Source organism: Vulpes lagopus, chromosome 5 (assembly GCF_018345385.1).
Source record: "Vulpes lagopus strain Blue_001 chromosome 5, ASM1834538v1, whole genome shotgun sequence".
In the NCBI taxonomy this organism is placed as follows: Eukaryota; Metazoa; Chordata; class Mammalia; order Carnivora; family Canidae; genus Vulpes; species Vulpes lagopus.
In genome coordinates, this window is record NC_054828.1 from 36,462,861 (window position 1) to 36,483,571 (window position 20,711).

Genomic DNA, 20,711 nt, shown 5'->3' on the forward strand with positions numbered 1-20,711 from the left:
ATTATCTTTAAAATCTTATTTTTCTATTTAGTTACAATTCCAAAAAGTTCTTGCCTCAACTCTGATTTGGACTTGGATAAAATAAAGTCCATTGCCAACAGCCATGAAATTTCACTTAAAGATATTCCACTTCTACAAAATATCTAATTCCATTTACCATCATGGCCTTTAAGTATTTCTAATACTTCAATATTTTCCTTAAATAGAATGATAATCTATGTAACTAAAATTTATAATATACTTTATTTATAGTGTTCATATTTCATTGCAAATAATGGTAGTTTATCACAATTTGTTAAAAGGCTGACTTTTAAAATGGTTAACTAGAAAAAGTAATCATTGCAAGAAAAGTCCATTTGGGAGCTGTCCATTAGGCAAAATTTATCATGATTTATTGACTTTGTACTTCTGTTTAGGGTGTGAATATGAATATAGTTAATATAATGACAATATTTGGTAAACTTCTTTTTGTTTCCATATAACCTATATAATATTTACACATGTTCATATATATACGTGTATTTCCATATGTGTACATATATACGTGTATATACAAACGCACATACATAATACAAGCAGATTTTGCATGTATTTCCTACACATAAACAATACAAGTGTATGGGATTTAAATTACCCTTTGTAACTACTAGACAATTCAAGTACCATTGATACACAGGGCTTGGCATCCAGGTTAAGACATGGAAGAGAAGCTATCTTCCAGGACTAGGGCAACATCAAGATTTTGGTATTTATCAAATGTTTTCAATAATAAAATACAGCCATGTTGATATTTCTAGTCTCAGTCTTTTATTTAATCAGCTGTAATCTTAAAAGTGGCTATTTGATCAAAAGTGTTTATGAAGAACGAAAAAACAGCAAGTGTAGGAACTTGGGAGAAAAACAACTTATAAAAGCACCATTTCATAAGGTTCAACAAATAACTCTTTTCAATTGTTAAAGTTATTAACAAATTCAAAATCATTAATTTTGTTTAAAATATAATAGCTGGAAACTGAAATATCAACATAGGCACATTTACTGATGTGGTCCTAACATATGACCAAAAATAGCTAGTGGATAAATGTGGACAACAGCATCTGTACAAAATACTTGGTTTGCCAGAGTTTATTTTAAAAGAAATAACAAAAAAAGACAAATACTTGATATGTGATATTCATTTCCTGATTGGTTTGGTTTCTAATCTGCTAAATAAGGAGTTAAGACTGAATTTGCTACTTTTCAGTACTTTTCAGTACTTTACTTTTCTGAGGTGACATGGATACAAATATTAAAGATTTATTTTACTACATTGGAAATTATAAAAAGATAGAAATTATTTTAATGTTTAAGACACATTTTCATTTTATAGATTATTTTCATGTTTAAGAAACACTTTCATTTAACGTTAACCGCCCTTTAAAATGCTAGTCCCCATTTAAAATGCTTGCCTAAAAAAATAAAATTATTTAATATATAAAGTAAAACCACAAAATTATGGGGTTTAGGGGAGAGTCAATTGTCAAAATAGTCTATCATTTACTATGGCTCCAATTAACTTCTGTAAACAAAGACTGGCAAATATGGTGATGAGAAGTAGCAGTCTCAGGAAAATGGCTTTTTGGTAAAGTGCTGCATGAAAATCTAACAGTAAAATAAAAATGAAAAACAAATAACACCAGCCCGGGCCCAACACCAGTTTCATAAATGAGCTAAGTAAGATAAGGAAAGGAAGTTGTCCTGTAATAAAATCAAGGTCATTGATTCTGATCCCCTGAAAGTGAGTTTTCTTCTTTCACTGTCAACTAAGACACAGGGCCACAGGTGGCGCCATTGATCTTGTCCTGCCATCTGGCGTGTTTCTGAGTTTTTATTCATAGAGAGAACCAGCAAACTTAATGGAACCCTTTGTATGCAAATCCTAGTCATGCCCAATGTGTAAACAAATCCTGACTTGACCAAATTCAGAAAAACAGGCTATCTCAGAAGACTTAGATTAAAAAAAAAAAAAAAAATCAAGGACACCTGACTAGCTTAGTGGGTAGAGTATGCAAATTCTTAATCTCAGGCTTGTGAGTTCAAACCCCATGTTTGGGCATGGAACCTACTTAAAAAACAAATGTAAAAATTAAAAAAAAACTAAAAATAATCAAAGTACTAGAATAAAAGGAAGGGTAATATATTAACTCCTATATGTTAAAAAAAATGACCATAAAAAGAAGAAAACTGTCTTGGAACAGACTTTACTGGCTTTCCATATGTTTTTAGACTCAGTCATAGAATTAAAAAAAAAAAAAAACTTCTCTTTACTTCTATCATTATATTCTACCCCTTTGGTATCCATTTGTTTGCTTTAATTGATTTAAAATCTGGTAAGCTAGGGGCTCCTGGATGGCTCAGTCAGTTAAGTATCTGACTTGATTTTGGTTCAAGTTAGATCTCGGGGACCTAAGATAAAACCCCATGTCTGTGATTAGCAGGGAGTCTGCTGGAGATTCTCAATCTCTCCCTTTTCTCTGCCCCTCCCCCGACTTGCTACCTCCACTTTCTCTCTAAAAAGATAAATAAATAAATTTAAAGATGGTTAACCTAAAAATGATTCCCTATATTATTTCATAATTTGGACATAATAAATGGTGGTAGCTCTACCATTTACAGCCATTCTCCAGGGGTTTTTCCTTTTCTCTTTCCTTTCTACTTGATTTTTGAAATAAAAGAATATGATTTTTAAAAGAATAGTTTTCCTCATAACATCAATTTTTGCTTTCCCTTTGTAGATCTTTGGCAATCAAATAGTATTTTGATTTTTAACAGCAACAGAGAGAGAGGCAAAAATTGGCATGCCAGACCGTAAAAAGTAAAGTAGTATAATTTTGCTTTAATGTAAGGAAGAAAGCAGTCTATCCAGCCTTACCTGTGGACACTGTCACCTTAGGAATAAGCTCTTGGTTTGCAGAAAACCTTGGCTTCTTAATTCTGCTGACTAATTCTGCTATGTACATCAAGGGAATCTTAGTAATCAACTTTACTATGATGACCATGCCACCTATAAAGATCACCCTCATTTTTTTTCATTATGAAAATAAGGGATAAAATCACACAAAAAAGATACCTTAAATTTTCCTTTCCTTTCAGACAAGACACGTTTCCCTCACGAAAATGAGAATAGGCACCAGTACATCAGTCATGTTATGAATAATTTGTGTGCTGTTGACATGCAGGGAAGCTGCATACTATTAAACTGTATATTCTTCAATTACTTCAAAAGAACATCTCCACAAAAAAATTTCCTTTGGCCCCTAGCTTTTAAGACTGTAAAGACAGTAAGTTTAATTTATCATGAATGTTCCTTGCACATAATTTTAATTATATACTTTTTTTTGGGTGGGGGAGGATGAGTAAGGAAACAAATGTGTTTGCTTCAATATAAAGAAAATCAGGAATTTAATCATGACCAGTGGATAAATTAAAGTTTGATATAAAATATTACAGGTAACTCTTTTTTGTATAATCAATATTTAAGTTTACCACTATGAAACGCTTCATCTAAATCTATAAGCAAGAGGCAACTTATGTGCTACATTTTACACTCAAAATTGGCTGTAAGTAATCTGTCACTATTTAGCCATTCTTTCTCTCTTCTGGCTTCCTCCTTCCCTGCTAGTTGCTTCTGACCAGCTCCCTTTATTTTTCTTTGGCTCTCTCTCTCCTTCATCAAAACTGCCTCTACTGCAGGTGACTTTCCAACCAATAAAACTGGTACTGGTCCCGGCCAGCAGAAAGAAGAATACAGAATAAGATTTTATTCTCTTCTTACATATATTGATTGAGCTTGCTAGCTTCTATCCTCTCCTTTCCAGCCCTTCACATTATTTTCAAGACTTTATCCCTCATTTTGGGGATTAAATGCCAGTATAGCAGAGTCTGGCTCCCCTGGTGGCACCGGATGGAGCTTTGCTTTATTTTATTTTTCCTTTGGTGTTAACAGTGAAAACCTTTAGAAAACCCCAATCATCTGGGAATGCTTCAAGGACTAGAAAATGGAGGAAAGCATTGAAAATGTGGATTTGTGCAGCAGTCAGCTGGAAGAAGAGAAATGCTGGCCAGAACCAAGAGAAAGTTCAAACAGCAAATGAAGCCAAGAGGTCTATTATGGAAGGTTATGGAAGGAAAGAAACAGCCTGAGCAGGAATGGCTAGTTCCAAAAATGTTTTAACAGGTGCCCTCAGCCACTTGTTTTAAATCTACCTAAATCACACTTCCACTCAGGCTGCTGGAATCCCAGTCTTAGGGCCTGAGGGGAGCCAACTAGAATAGATGATACTTTTTCTCTCTCTCTTCACTGTTCAGGAATAAAAGGAGTATCTCTAAACCAACTTGCAGCAGTAACAACATTCCCGGCATCACCCTCAGAACTATAAAAACTTCTTCCCTAGAAACATTATAAGCAATGCCCAAGTATACTTTTGATATAAAACTATGATTCAAATTTATTATGGAATTAATGAGTGATTTAAGTGGTCTGAGAAGTTTACCTTGCCTGAGAATGTTTCTGTTAGAAAATGATATGAGTTTCAACTTATTGATTCAAAGAACTTTTGAAATAGTACTTTGCTATGTTGCAGGCTGCCTTTGTTTCTGCATCATACAGACACCAATTTTGTTATACAAAGTCCATGTAGCATTCAATTCAAAATGCTCCATCTTGTTAACAAGAGAAGGAAGGGGGAAAGGAAAGAAAAAAAGGATGAGAGAGAGGAAGGATAATTATTTGGCAGATTCATTCAATGGATTTGATGAAATTTAATAGCTATTAGTCAACATACTAAAATATATACAGGATGGGTCACACAAACTATATTGAACACAATTTCAACTTCTATTTTCATGAGGGACTATGACATTTTGTTTTGCTTTTATAGCTTCAGTTCTCCCCTACAAATGTTAACTCTGAGTTAACATTACAATATTAATTTCAATAGCTGGACTTAAGAATAAAAATTATATATGAGTGACCATAAAAATTGTGACAAGAACAGTCTACACTGTGTCTGCTCATGTCACTCATTTTTATTGTTTTATTGCTGACATAGAAACAAACATTTCCTAATATGAAATTGACAGATAAAATTAAGCAGAGTGTTAGCATGTATTTTCCCAACAAAAGTCAATCACTGCTATATAACTTCAAAGAAAGCTGGTGGAGGTAAGGAGCGCTTCCTTTCTAAAAGTCTGAGGTTGTCATAATTTAGAAAGCAGAGCGAGAAATTTCTTGGATTATAGCTGATAGAATAAATTTAAATGCATCCCTATCTAACTACCCAACTTACCACCACTTTTCATGGTTTTATGGATGCGCCAGTACCCAGATATGACTTTTCTTATGAACAAATGAATGGGAGATATCCTCTAGGTGTGTGGCACCAGAAGAGAATATTCCACAAAGTGACCTAGGTTCACCAACAATAAGATGGTGAGTAGCTGAACTTCTGCTGAAGACTGCCAATGGCCCTTCATTTGAGAGAACTAACATAGGCTAGATTTACACAACTTTTTCACTAATTATTTTATTGCAGAGTATTTTCAAGTAAACTTCCAAATGCATTGGATTTTACTCATCTATACTTAGTTTCTCAGATCAGTCCAAAACAAATCTACTTCACTTATCTGAGAAAAAGCGAACATTTTAAGCAAGGGGACATTGCATGAAGATAGGATAAGTCAACTATAATGTAAAAAAAAAAAAAAAAAGAGCTAAATTTAGAGTTTAATAAATTACTTTGTATATACTGAATAGAAAAAGGTTTATATAAAACTGACTTGTCAATTATACATATATTTTTATATTGAAGGAAAATGAAATCTTATTTCAATAATAGAAATACTTCATATTGTCTTCAATTCAATGGACCTTTGCATATGTAACAAATAGTCTAGAAGAAAAAATGCACTGGGTATTAAAAGGATTGATCAGTTCTTTAGGGCTTTTAGTTTTCATTTTCTTCAGTATTTAAAACACTGTACATTAATTATACCTAAATTTTAAAAACACCAAGACATTTACATATTTCATAATTCATGGCTGATCTAATTTTAAAATTTATAGAAATTACTGAAAATCATTTTAAAGGAAACGGACTGGTTTTGATTTTGCTAGATAAATGAGATAATATGCAAAATTCTCTAGGAGTCTCCTGGGATTGGCTAAAATATTACTATAATGAACAAAATATCTAGTTATCTTTTCAACTATAGCACATTTCAATAGGAAGATGATTGTTACAAAGAATTCTTCTGCTTCTTCAAAGTCTGAAATCATTTAGTCCAATGGTACCTGAGATCGAAACATATGAAATTGCTGTTTTCAGATCAAAATTGGTCAAACAGCAATAGTTTAATATTGTTAAATCTAATATTTCTAAGTTGATGCTATTCTCTGCCTCCTAAATATAACATGTTAATATCAAGTTAAGCTAAAACACTATTGAATTCCTTAGAATCAATCCATAGAAAGCAGAAGGGAGTGGGAGGTACAGGCTTCCATATATGGAATGTAAAGGTCAGGTGAATGAAAGATACAGCACAGGGAACATAGTCAATGGTATCATAATAGCATTGTATGGTAACAAGGATAATTACCCTCCTGGTGAGGGTGAGCACATCATAACATATAGAGTTGTGGAATTACTATGTTGTACAACTGAAACTAATGTAGCATTGTATATCAATTATACTTCAATCAATAGATCAACAGCAATGACAAAAAAAGGAAGTAGAAAACGAGTGAATGTAATTCTTACAAAATATTTCATACAATGTTATGAAGATCTCAAATATTCAAGAGAAATAAGGAAAAATATACTAATACTTTGGTTATCTTATCACTTTAAATGTGCTTGCATAAATATATCTTAAATAATCTTTATATTATTGCATCAGTTATTTTGCTTTGGTTGAATGAATTGTCCAAGATACCCAAATAAAAAGTAGAAGAAAAAAAAAAAAAGTAGAAGATGCTAAGAGTGGATAGAGAGTATGTTTGAAGGCTCCTTGTCCAAGTTTGTGTGGATTTCAAAAATTGTTTAAAAAAAATGAATATAGGGACAGACAAGCGGTTCAGGGGTTGAGCGTCTGCCTTCAGCTCAGGGAGTGATCCCGAGATCCAGGATTGAGTCCCACATCGAGCTCCTTGCAGGAGGTCTGCTTCTCCCTCTGCTGTGTCTCTGTCTCTGTCTCTCTCTCTTATGAATAAATAAAATCTTTAAAAAAATGAATATAAGGATTTTGGGTAATATAAGGTAATGTTGGCATGTCTACTACACTTGTGTTACATTACTGGAACTATTACCAAAATGTATCATTACTTTTAAAAAAGTAATATAATAAAGAAGTAAGAAGACAGTATTTATGATTTCTTTCACCCTTTTTAAGAAGGCATAAATATTTTATATGAAATATTTCTTTCTTAATTGCATTTATGTAATGATTCTATAAACTCAAGAAAATGTAATGCTGTTTACTTTCCTTTATTGAAGGAAAAAAATGTCCTAGCACTCTTCTCCCCTGTGCTATTAAAATTATTTCCCAAAGGACAAAAAACAAAACAAAACAAAACAAAACAAAAACAAAAATAAACCAAAACAGACAAAAACAAAAACAAACACACACACACATACATTTAGAGAATCTTTACCCTACTTTAATAGCAAAAAGCAGACCAGATTAGTAAATGTGTTTACCTTTGGGCATCCTAACCACTAGAAAGAAGAGAAAAAGTATCCATAAATTTTTGCTGTCTTTAAAATTGAAAGGAAAGTGTTCATTTCATTCAGAGCATGCAAAATTTTGCATCCTTTTTTAAAATATATAAAATAAAAAGACACTTTCATTTATTAACAAAATCAATTATTTTGGAAAGTTAGGTAATATATGCATTGACATATAAAGTATATTTGCCCTTTCCTTTTAGCTATGAAATGTAAATCTGATAAAATACTACTCTTATTCCTTTTACATACACGTTGTAGAGTAAATCTCCTGGAAACTGAGCAGTAAGTCCAAATCTTTTAAAATTTGAATCAACAACAACAAAAAATAAATAAATAAAATTTTAATCAACAGACAAGTAGGAAGAAAAATGAATAAACAGATTGTTCAAACTCCTATTTTCTTTAAAAATAAAATAATTTTATGTTAAAGGCTAAAAAGAAAATAATTTGTTCATAGACACAACCAATCGTATATTTTTGAAGATTTTATACATGTAAGTTGTTTGTCTTCATATCTAGTACTTTAGGCCATATGAATGCAAGCCCATGTGCAGAAAACCCATGAGCTTAAACAATCTACCCTTTATCTGATTTATTGATCCATAAAATCAAATCACCACAAACACAAGACTTCAAGGTAGCCTTATAATTCTCCATCATATCTTTTCCTAAAATGGCCTTTTGCTGCTCAAAAAAATATGTTGAAATATGAAGAGATTTTTTTTGAGGACTCTTGTAAAAATACTGAAATGTTAATTCCATCATACAAAACTATTTTATTTTTTAAAATGAAACTGCATGAATGTGACATAATTCATTATTTCTTGACATTCATATAAACTGTTTTCTGATTATTGGAAAGTCTGAATTCTTTTGACCCAAGCAACGTCCAAAATGAAGATTTAATTTTCAAAATAATCTCATTAGGTTATAATTCATTAGTTATTGATTTAGAAGGTGTGGAAATACCATGATGTTGTAACCACTTCATAAGCTCTACTCTAAACATCTATACAAGCAGGTGTGCCATTTCTGACACATGCACACATACCCATCTAGCCTGCTCTTTCATAAACAAATTCAAACTTTCATATTTTTCTCTATAAAAATATTTTCCTACAAAAGTTAATGTGGGTAGTGGTGCCTGGTGGCTCAGTTGGTTAAGCATCTACCTTCAGCTTAGGTCATGGTCCCAGGGCCCTGGGACTGAGCTCCATGTAGGGCTTCCAGCTCAATGGGGAGTTTGCTGCTCCCTCTCCCTCTGCTGCTCCCCCTGCTTGTGCTCTCTCTCTCTCTCAAATATATAAACTCTTTAAAAAAGGAATAGAATGTTAATATGGCTAGAATAAAAAACTATTTATAATAAATACTTGATAACATAATCAATAATAACACAACTACTAATTTACTCCATTGGAAATATATTTATCTACTGATAATAAGCACTGAATAAGTTATAAATCTCTCTATATTTCTCTTATTTAAATTTACATGTTTGTCCATGTTAAAAGAGAAGAAAAGCATTTTCTGACTGTCCAGTATGTTAGCCATCAGACACATATGCCTACTTATATGTCCACTAAAATTAATTACAATTAAATAAAATTAAAAATTTAGTTTTTAAGTTGCAACAGCCAAATTCCACATTCTTACTGTCATATGTAGTCATTAGCTACTAGACTGGACATCACAGATTATGAACATTTCTACCATTGCAGGAAGCCCTACTGGACAGTATTGCTAAGGGTTTTAAATAAGTCACTACTTTTCTGGTAATATCTTTTAATATAAAGCTGTCACTTATTGTGTAATTATGTTACACACTTATTGTGTATTATGTTCTTTGCTGATTTTGTTTATAAAGGAAAGAGTTTAAATTCATAATGATATTTTTAAAGGAACACCTAAATTGAGATTAGATTTAGTTACTGTATTTGTATACTGTGAATTATATATTTCCATTTTAACTTTAAAATAAAAACAAAAGTTGGGAAATAACTCCAATAAAAATTTTGCTCTCATACTAAAATATCTTCGGATAATATAAACTCTGAACAATTATTATTCTTTTTATCATAAGTCCTTTCCTGTAAGCTTCACAGATAATGAGAAAATGCTAAATATGTTTTGATTTTTGAGTAAACAAGCAATCAAATAACTTTTGTCTTGATATCTTTCCATTTCTTTCAGTATTAGATCATTTAATACTATTTGTCATAGACTTTATGTGTAAACTACATAATAGTTTAATAGCAACAGCAGTTTTAACACTAGTAAAAAGTACTCTCCATCCCAAATCTCATATAATAAATCTCTTACATTATAATAAGTCAAAGATTTCCCTTTCTATAAAGTAGATCTATTACTGAATAATACACTATGGGAAAATAAACCAAATGGGCAAATAAAGGAATCAACACTTTTGCAGCACTGAAATATAACAGGAAAGAACTACAAAAGAATAAAAAGAATAGCTGAAACCTCTAGATAATTCTGTAGAAGTTCCAGATCTTGTTAAGAAATACATCATTGAGTAAGCAAATAAAAAATATGAGTGGGACAAATGGAAAAAATAACTCTGAATATGGAAGCATTAGCTGTGGAGTAGTAAAAGGAAAAAAATTGTGCCAATGCTGTTTTAAATAAAAATGAATAAGATACACAACAAAATTTAAAGTAAACCTAGAAAGTCTATTTTTAGTATTTAAAAAATGTAGGTCTGCTCTTAATGTTGAACACTGTCCACTTTATTATCAAAAACTATCATTTTTCATTATTGGTTAATGACATCCAAACTATTTTTACAATGTAAGGGAAACGAGGCAATAGAAGAATAAAAACAAACATATCATTTATAGCCTCAACACCTTAATGAATAACAATCTAGATATCCCAAAGAGCTGTTGTTTGGTAAGCGAAGTAAGTATTGAGAAGGACAGCTGATTTCTAAAGATTACTGAGGTCATCTCACATCTTAGTCCAATCCTGGCATTAGAATGGCTTGAAAGAGATTATGTGACATAAACATATATTTATCTTATTTTCAAAGAAGAAAACGTATGTTGCAAAACCAAGGGCAGCATCCTGATATGATACTTGTTATGGACTGAATATTTGTATTCTCTCAAAATTCTTATGTTGAAATCCCATTTCTCAGAATGATGATATTAGGAGGTGGAGCCTTTGGAAGATAATTAGGGTTATATAAGGTAATCAGAGTGGAGCCCTCATGAATAGCATCAGTGCTCTTATGAGAGAGTTTGCTTCCCCTCTTTGCTCTCCACCATGTAAAGATACAACAAGAAGTCTGCAGCCTTCAACCTGGAAGAGGACTCTCATCAGTATTTGACCATGCTGGCAACCTGATTTCAGATTTTCAGACTCCAGAACTGCAGGAAACAAATTTCTGTTTTTTTATAAGCTACCCAGTGGATGATACTTTGTTATAGCAGTCTCAACTAAGACAGTACTGCTTTAGATGTTGTATTACCAGAGAAAATTCACCAGTACATAAAATGACACAAAACCTTAATAGACTTCTGATACTATTACATTAACAGAAAAAAAATAGTTACACTATATGTACAGTATGTGGAATGGCTAATGCCTGTTAGCAAATGTAGTTCAAAGTAGTACCTAGTAACTTAGCATATATAACTGTCTGAAGTAAATTATGGTAAAAATGTGCAATGCTGTAGGTAACATTGTGGGGAAAACAAGATGGAAAAAGACTAGAAAAATCACTATTTAAAAAAAATACTGAATAAAAGTGCCTAGGCGATTCAGTTGGTTAAACATCCAACTTTTGGTTTTGGCTCAGGTCACGATCTCAGGGTTGTGAGATCGAGCCCCACGTTGGGCACCACACTGGGCATGCAGCCTGCTTAAGATTCTCTCTCTCCCTCTGCCCTTCCCATCTCTCTCTCTGATAAAAATTTAAAAAGATTAAAATACTGAGTTGGCGATTTCATCTTTTTTTTTTTTTTAATTAATATGCTTCTCTAGAGTAGTTTGGGAACTATTGTGAATGGAGACTGAGAGAATAAACTTGATAATTATACATGGATCTATCGATATAAATAACTAAATAAACCACTCTAAAATTTATAAATATGAGTAAAATATTCAGAGATTGAGAGGGAAAATAATTTGAATTAATTGTCAGAGTCAACTAGTACACTGAATCATTAAGAAACTAGAAATACTTAAAGAATATGGGTATTTCCTGACGAAGTGATACTTCAATGTTTCATCTCATTCTCCCTAAAGAAGGAATTAGAAAGGACAGAAAGCCTGCAGTTAGGATCCTTTTTAGGCTCTACCATCACAAATCAGTTTTAGGAATCTAGGTACTTTTTTTAGAACATTTATTTAATTTTCCATGTACTAAACATCTAACTTGTTCCATAGAGAGGCTGTGGCTCATAGCAGTAAAATAATGCAAAGCCACTTATTCAATAATGACAGATTATAAAGTATTTCATGTACAGATAATACCTATTTAATGATGTTAGCCATGACATTATTATAATTAATGCTTCCTTCTACAAAGTTGGTTGCTGAATAACAGTTTTCTATTCCTCTTCCTTTGTTCAGCTGCTAGCCTGGTGTGTACATATAAGAGTTGCTTAATAAATGTGTTTTAATGAGTAATTAATTTCCAATCTTAATTTCCTGCTTAGCTCCTATGAAACTAGTAATGTGGGATGAAGACAATTAAGTTTCTTTGCATAGGCAAGATTTACTTGCCACAATAGGCCAGATTTAGTTACTATATTCTCACATCAGTAAAGTAACAATTGGAAACATTTTTTATTTGGACAAGATAAACCAAAGTGTGTATTAGTTTTTATCAAAATATTATTCTCAGGTAGTTCAAGATTCATTAATCGGACATTTCCAAAATGTTTCCTCCTTGGACTGTTATTTCTTAAGTAGATCTGACAGTGAAGATGATGGCAAAACAGTAGAATACAACAACCATCACTTCAATTCACAAAACCACTTGTATAATCTTATTCATTATCAAAATGATGTGACCAAGATCAGTTAAGAAAGTAACAATTAAAATCCAACAGGATGAACATAATATCTGTTTTCTTGTCACTTTATGTACAGTTCTGAGTACAGTGCCTGGCACATTGTAAACACCCAATAAACATGAGGGAATAAATGTAAACATGAGAGAGTAAATGTAAATTGAAGACTAAATAGTAGAAATCAGCTCTCTTAATCCCAAATTATATGTTCTTTCCTCTATATTATGGAGGTTTAGCAAATTAATCACATGTACCCCAAAGGCTCATAGTATATTTGTAGGGAGCAAATTACTTAAGTTAAAACAAACAAAAAAATTAAAATGCAAATAATCCAACTAAAATAATGGCTTATTATGGAGCTTCTTTAAAAAATCTTCTGTCAAATCATTGTTTCGTGCATGCAATCTAATGCTTCATGATATATGTATAGCGATATATCAATAAAACAAATATTTTAATTAAATTGTTCATAATTTTAATAAGTTATATGATTTATTAAATATAATGGCATGTGTAAAGCTCACATATTTGTATTGGATGAAATGAGAATCTTTAGCATGGTTAGACAAGTGACATTTTAAAACAATGTGGAATAAATTTTAAGTTTTCTACCAATTTTGCCTTGAAAGCTTTAAACAGAAAGGTACTGTTTAAAATGGCATCTCTGCATTTGGGTCCAAAGAATTACCTCAGGTTTCACTTAAATTGGCCATTACTTGATGTGTAGCTACTAACCTAAAATGCTCTGTCCAATTAATACAATTCAAAGCAGCTACATCAATTATGCATATGAGAAATATATAATTTAAAGTTGTCTTCAGTCATTTCTAAATACTACCTTCAGGGATGCTAGTCTGGTAAATGTGATAAACATCTTCTGGTTCCAATGGGATGTATGTTGATTAGAATGCTTTTACATACTGTAGTTAACTTGGCAGAAATAACTGAATCATCTATTGTGTAGACTCCTACAGTACACAACTAAATTTTATGTGATTTTCCTGTGAAGACATTACTATACAAGGCTTATCTTTACATACAACACACTAAGAAATACAATTATTTTCTATTTGTAATTTAATCCTACTTATAGTCCCTGAAATTCTAATTGAATTTATCTTTTTACAAACGATGATCCCAAAATGCAACTGAAATGAATATTCTCTTGTTTGTCTAAAAAAGCAAACCAACGGCCCATTTTTGTAACACATGATAAAACCTTGGTTAATTGGCCTCAGAGTAACAACGAGTAAAACTCTAAAAGGAATGGTATCAATAACAACCAAAGTGGTTTAAAAATCAGATCAATGCTGCATGCTTCTTAAACTCCTTAAAATAATCCAAATTGGCTATTTTTCTCTTTTCATATGAATTTTAAACAAGAAACTAGAATTCTAATTTTCTTTCTAATAGATTCCTGTTTTGAAAGTTTTGGAAAAAGGATAAAGAATAACCAATTAACTACACCCCCCTACCAAAAAAAGAGCATCTGAAAACACATCTATCAAAATTTGCAAGTAAAACATTTAAAATTTGTCTGCATCAAGTACAGATGGATTGCTCGTATAATTTTTTTTTTATATTTTACACATGAAAAAAAGTGAGACCCTAGAATGGGTAAGCTACTAATACATAAATGCCATTAGCAATAAGACATACAGTCTGAGGACATTTCTATGCTACTTTCTAAACCAGGACTGTTCAATAGAATCTTCTGTACCGTGGAAATGTTCCATAAAACCTAGGACTGGATTATGACCCTAACCAAAAGTAACCACCACCATGTAGGTTTTCCTATTGAGAATCATGTCTTAGGAAATATCCCACTGTTCTTATAAAGATCTGGATAAGAAGCAATCATCTCAATACAAATTTCTGTCTATGAGGATACTTCAGTGTAGCTTTATGAAAATAAAAGACACAGGGTCTAGCCCAGATCAGTCTTCCATACAAAGTAAAGTAAAATGCATTGTGAAATAACTTTCAGAAAATAATATATGATGCAAAGACACTAAGAACAGGTTAGAAAATAATATAGAGGAGCAGCCTGGGTGGCTCAGCGGTTTAGCGCCACCTTCAGCCCAGGGTGTGACCCTGGAGACCTGGGATCCAGTCCCACGTCCAGCTCCCTGCATGATGCCTGCTTCTCCCTCTGCCTGTGTATCTTTCTCTCTCTCTCTCTCTCTCTCTCTCTCTCTCTCTGTCTCTCATGAATAAATAAATAAAATCTTGTTTAAAAAAGAAAATAATATAGAAAAGGAAATAATTTCCTATGGGCCCATTTCCTTATTCTTCCAAAGAACCCCATAAGAACAATTACAAAAGAAGCAAATTTTATTTGTAGAAGACCTTGGCATTTGACTTCTGACCAATGTTGGAAGGAAGTGAAAGAAGAAATTATGAACCACTGGTAAAATAAAAATTGGCAAAACAAAAAAAAATGGCTTCAGCACTCAAAATACGCAGAACATGGTTGTTTTTGTTTAGGCAGAATTAAGAAATTCATAGATCTTATTTCAGAAATACTTTACACATGGCTAAAAGAATTCAGTAGGATACAATAGTGCTATAAAACTGGGATGTGAATTTTACCTGTCAATTGTTATGCACAACTAAAAGCATATGCTGGGAATTTTTTTAAAAAATGGGAAGAGCCGATCCATTTTAAGCACTGGTTGCAGAAATCATGGAGAATGGATCTTGGACATGTGGCTGAGGCACCATGGCAACGTGGAAGGAACCCACAGCCCAGCCCAAAGAGTCCCAATTAGGCTCCATCACAAATTATTTTCTAAGTGCATGGGGTATGTCATTTCACATCCTGGGCCTCCATTTCCTCATATTTGAAATGAAAATAATAAAACCTAACTTATAGCATTAATCTAAGAATAAATTAGTAAGTGTATAGAATGTGTAGCATATAGCTGATATATATAGTTGAAACCTAATTACTTCTCTACTTCAGTGTAATCATTTTTTAATGAGAAAGTAGGAAAAAATATTTAAAGTAAACCTAACTTTAATCTTAACATATTTAACAACATTTTTTTAATCCTATACTTCTATCTTGCAAAAGGAAATTGTACACAGAGTAACAGCAAGAATTTGAATGCCAACTGATTTTCAAAATGGTGCAGTATAATTAGGAAATTCATGAGTCAAATTCCTGTTTATGCCTGCAATGTAAAGGCTAATCATTTGTTTGTTTTCTATAAGAAGGGCTTGATTAAAGCCTCTAGCAGCAATAATTAAATAACCCTATGCGTGAAGGACGCAGGCTCAGCTAGCACTGTGGTGTGCTAAAACCCATAATTAATGCATAGGGATGTGTGTAAATTAACAGCTGAGTGTCATTTACACTAACAGTACAAATGTAGGTCTCTTTTTTCGGAGAACTACCTCTGTGTTTTCTGTTAACCATCACATGTTATGAGCACAGTATAACTGGCATTCTAACACCTACATACAGCCTCTAGTTCAGGCCATGATCTGGATTCGGAGTAAGCAAAGTTTTCTAGAAAGGACCAGATAGTGAATATTTTGGGATTTTCAGGCTATATGGTCTCTTCTGCAAACACTCAACCTGCCCTTGTAGAGTGAAAACAGTCACAAACAATACATAAGCAAATATGTATTACTTTGTGTTCTAATAAAACTTTAATAAAAAAAAAAATAAAACAAGCATTGGGCCAGATTTAGTCCCATGGTCTATATGATTACAGGTCACAGTTTGCCTAACCCTGAATCACTGTTTGCCGACCTAGATCCTAACTGTCAGCTAGTACAATGTAAAGTATTATCTTAGATAAGCATTATTTATACAGGTTAAGGACAAGGGAGTATAAACCTGACATGAAAACTTGACAAGCTTCTGAAACTTTCTAAGTTATTCTCAAATATAAATTAGAAAAAAAACCAACATGACAAGCTGAATTTACCACAAGTTTGTTGTAAAAATAAAGTGACTCCAGATTTGAAAGCATTTTGAAAAAATAGGCTATAATACTTGTGAATCATTATCGTTGTTGTTGTTGTTGACTGCTGTTCTTTTCAGTTCTATGTTTCAAGGCCCCTGGAAGTCACATCTACTCTGGGACAACCTCAGAGGACAAACTGCCTAAAACTCACTCAGAGCTGGTCTAGAATTCTAAAATTTAAGAAAGATCAAGTACACTTAGAGGCCTAGAGACGGCCCCCATAAGGTGTCTCTTCCTAAAATCAACCCCATGTCATCAATCATGACAGAAGTTTTTCAAGAAGTCCTTGACCAATACTTTTGGAAACAGTGCATATGACATTATAAATATAAGCATATTGTTACACTATGAACATTAGTATTAAAGAGATACTTGTCAAAGAGTCCTTGACAAATAAATCTGAAACACTTATACTCCTCTGTCAGAGATTCATAGCAAACAATTGCACAGTAAAGATGCCGAGATATACTGCAATAAAAAAAAGGGTACCTTTGTCCAAACCAGTATTTCCAAAATTTATTTCTATAGAAATTTTGTATTTTGTTGGTGAAGCCTATTAACATGGTTCTCCAGAAAAAACATTAGGAAAAGCTGTCATTCAGATTATTTTGAATTATTACACTCTTTCACTCTGGGTGTGGGGAAACTGTCCCACTATTCTCACATCTGACAGTATCAGAGTAGAGGCACACACTTTAGCCATTTACTTACAATCCATCAGTGTGGCAGTACATTGGGATTTTTACATATAGTAATCAGGTGGAAACCAATCAAATTTGTAAGATAAGCTAAGCAGTATGAAAATTACACTCACCTCTGTACACTTGAAAAAAGGGGATGGAAAATAAATTGCAAACATCAAATACCTCTGATTTGAACTTGAAAGTTAACAACAAACATATCCACTGAGATAATATCAAGTGATAGAAACTTAAATAACTTTGTGCTGAAGGCACTGAAATCCATTAAAATCCAAATAATTCTTGATTTTGCTGAATGTTGCTTAAGCTGTCCAACAGGAAGAAAAGAATGAAAAAATTGCATAGTTCATCAGTTTCCTATACATGACTTCTTACTTATAGGATTTCTTCTGGAAGCTTTTTCACAGACTGTTTAATCAAAAAAGGCAGTTCTGTTCTTGTAGCAAACCGTTTTTGGACAGTGATTATCTGAGTTATTATCGGACTCTAATTTCCCAATGTTTCTTTCCTTTGAGACTAAAATTTTTTCTATAACAAAGCTATACATTTTTGTCTAACATCAATTTGGGCACTAGAAGCTGGAGCTGGCTTCTGGAATTAAACATAAATTAACCCAAACCAACTTATATCTAGAAAAATAAACAAGATATCCTATTTCTAGCACTTAATATAACCCCTGACATACAAAAGAAATTCAGTAAATATTTGGTGAATGAGTAGTAAATGAAAAGATCAACCAAAGAGAGATACCAACTACTTTAGTTCAAATATCAGCTACTTTAGTTCAAATATACAAGTAGTATTATTTATAAATCATTTTTACTGAATAATTCAGAATTACTTTCTGAAACTGAATATCCAATAATTCAAGAGAACTGAAACAAGCAAAATGATAATCTGCCATTACAGTTACTCATTTCAACATCATAACTACTGTTTGCCCAAGCACAGTGATGGAGAACTAAGGTATTTTGTGCTTGATAAGATAATAAATCCATACATGATACAGAGACACTAAGGCAGAACAGACTTTTATTATAGTGCTTAGATTATATTACAGAGTCTATCTTAGTATTCTGAAGGATTAAAACCACCAATACAAGTTCAATGTCGTAAAACTCTTTTATACAGCAACAGAACAATCCTCCATCAAATGCTTAGGAAAACATACCCATTCAAGTAGAGCCACTAGTACAACGGCTACAAAGGTTTCCCCCCATTTCTAGTGAAATCTACAGTAAGATATTTGTTTAACAGTGTACTTCCTACATTTTTTTTCACACTAATAAAAAGAAAAAAAACCTTTTTTTTCACCATTCTCAGTATCAATCTGGTAAGTTATGCAATCTGCAACGTATTAATTTCATCTATTCAGAATGACAACATGGTTCCATCTATATTCCTTTGCCATTGATGAACCATTGACTTATCTCAAAATAAGTCAAAAATTATTTTTCAGTTAATGCTGGAAACGTGTTTATTTTAAAACAAACGTGTTTTATATAAACACGTTTATATATAAAACAAACGTGTTTTAAATAAACGTGTTTATTTTAAAACATTATCACTATCTCAAAACATACTTCCCAGAACATGCTTATAATGCATACGGTACACATACCACATTCTCCTTCTGTGAAAAAGTAAGTCTTTATCTCCAAGTGCACTTAATTTTCTGAGGCAATTTTTCTTTTCTTTTATCCATTAAAACATGTACCTCTTGACAAACAGTGTCAATTTTCACACTGACAAAACTTTAAAACCATCATATGACTATTAACTATTATGGAAGAATTAATAAACACTTCTACGGCAATTTAAAGAGATTCCAAATTTCATTAAATTAATCTGATATTATTGCTAAATGTTTATATGTACTAATCATTACTATTACCTAGATACCTTTTATAAATGAAATAGCTGGATGACAAATTAAACCATAAAAAAACACACTTCAGATTGTGCAAAGAACACAATTGTAATTAAAAGTATTTAACAAATATAGTAAGTGCTCTTTCTTCAATTATGGGTATAAAACCCAACAGATGACTAATAATTTTGTACAAATGTACTATATGCAACGCCAGGAAATAAAATAACGAACAAAAGTAAAAATACTGATGGGCAGGTTAATATTTCAAATTTTGTTTGCTCTTCTGAGGTTCCCTGGTTACTCTGGACTTATTTACTGAAGTCTGTCTCACTGGTTTAGAATTCACTCAATTAAGAATTCTTATGATTGAAGGAGCACCTGATACATATTGTTCCCCTGTCCGCTAATGTAATAATAAAATTGAACAACTCGTTTGAAATTCAGAGCAGCCATCCATAGACAACTTTCTCTATGGCAGTCGCTCATTGAACACAGTTGCTTTTTGTCTGTGTTTCATAGTCAAGACACACTAAATTATAGATTTAGAGTTCTATTTTTGTAAGAATTAAGAGATAATTTACAATTAGGGACAATGAAAAAGACACCCTTTCCCTGAAGAGTTCAAAGAACACTGTAAATTTATTGAACAGTTATTTCCATGAATTCAAAATGGCTTACCACCAATTTTAGATCTGCTAGTAGGGTTCACCAAGAAAACTTGCTTCAGAAAGTGACAACCGGGCAGCAAAGAAAAAAGGCTAAATCTGTTCTATGCCCCCAAAGGAATAAATATACTTAACTGGTCCAGTGTTTGTTAATAAGTAGATTTGTGCCTAGGACTGTGCAAACAGGACATGAGAAGAAACCTGAGAACACCTGGCTATTATCACTATCTACCCAATTTATTAAAATTATATAAATGCATTTTATTATACATTCTCATTTCCAACATAACACATGGGGCTCAAAAGAAAAGGAAAAAAAATCACTATTCAAACACACAATACTGAGTTAATAAAGGGATTCAGTTAAATAAATAGGATAAAAGTGTGTTTGGTTTTAAAAGTGTCTAATTTAGTCACTTACCTCTCATTTCAATTCTGATGTTTCCAAGGGTCAGAAAATGACATCAAGAAATAGACTTGGCTGAACAGTTTACATACTCATACTGAAACATACCCTTTAAAAAAGTCATTATTAATATAGTTCCACATTTAGAAAAATCAATCTGGGGAACACAAGGCATAGAGATGGCCACAGTTCTCATCTGCTAATTCCATTTTGTCTTTATAATAAAAAAGTCATTCTCACTCTGCTTCTTCCTGCTGCAATCCAGACATCCTGCAATGTTTTCC

The 20,711-nt window shown here is 32.3% G+C and overlaps 1 protein-coding gene across 27 annotated transcripts in view; it reads right to left on the bottom strand.

Moving 5' to 3' along the window:
• NRXN1 (neurexin 1) overlaps positions 1 to 20,711 on the bottom strand; it is a 1,110,010-nt gene that overhangs the window by 1,011,657 nt on the left and 77,642 nt on the right. The window lies entirely within an intron of this gene.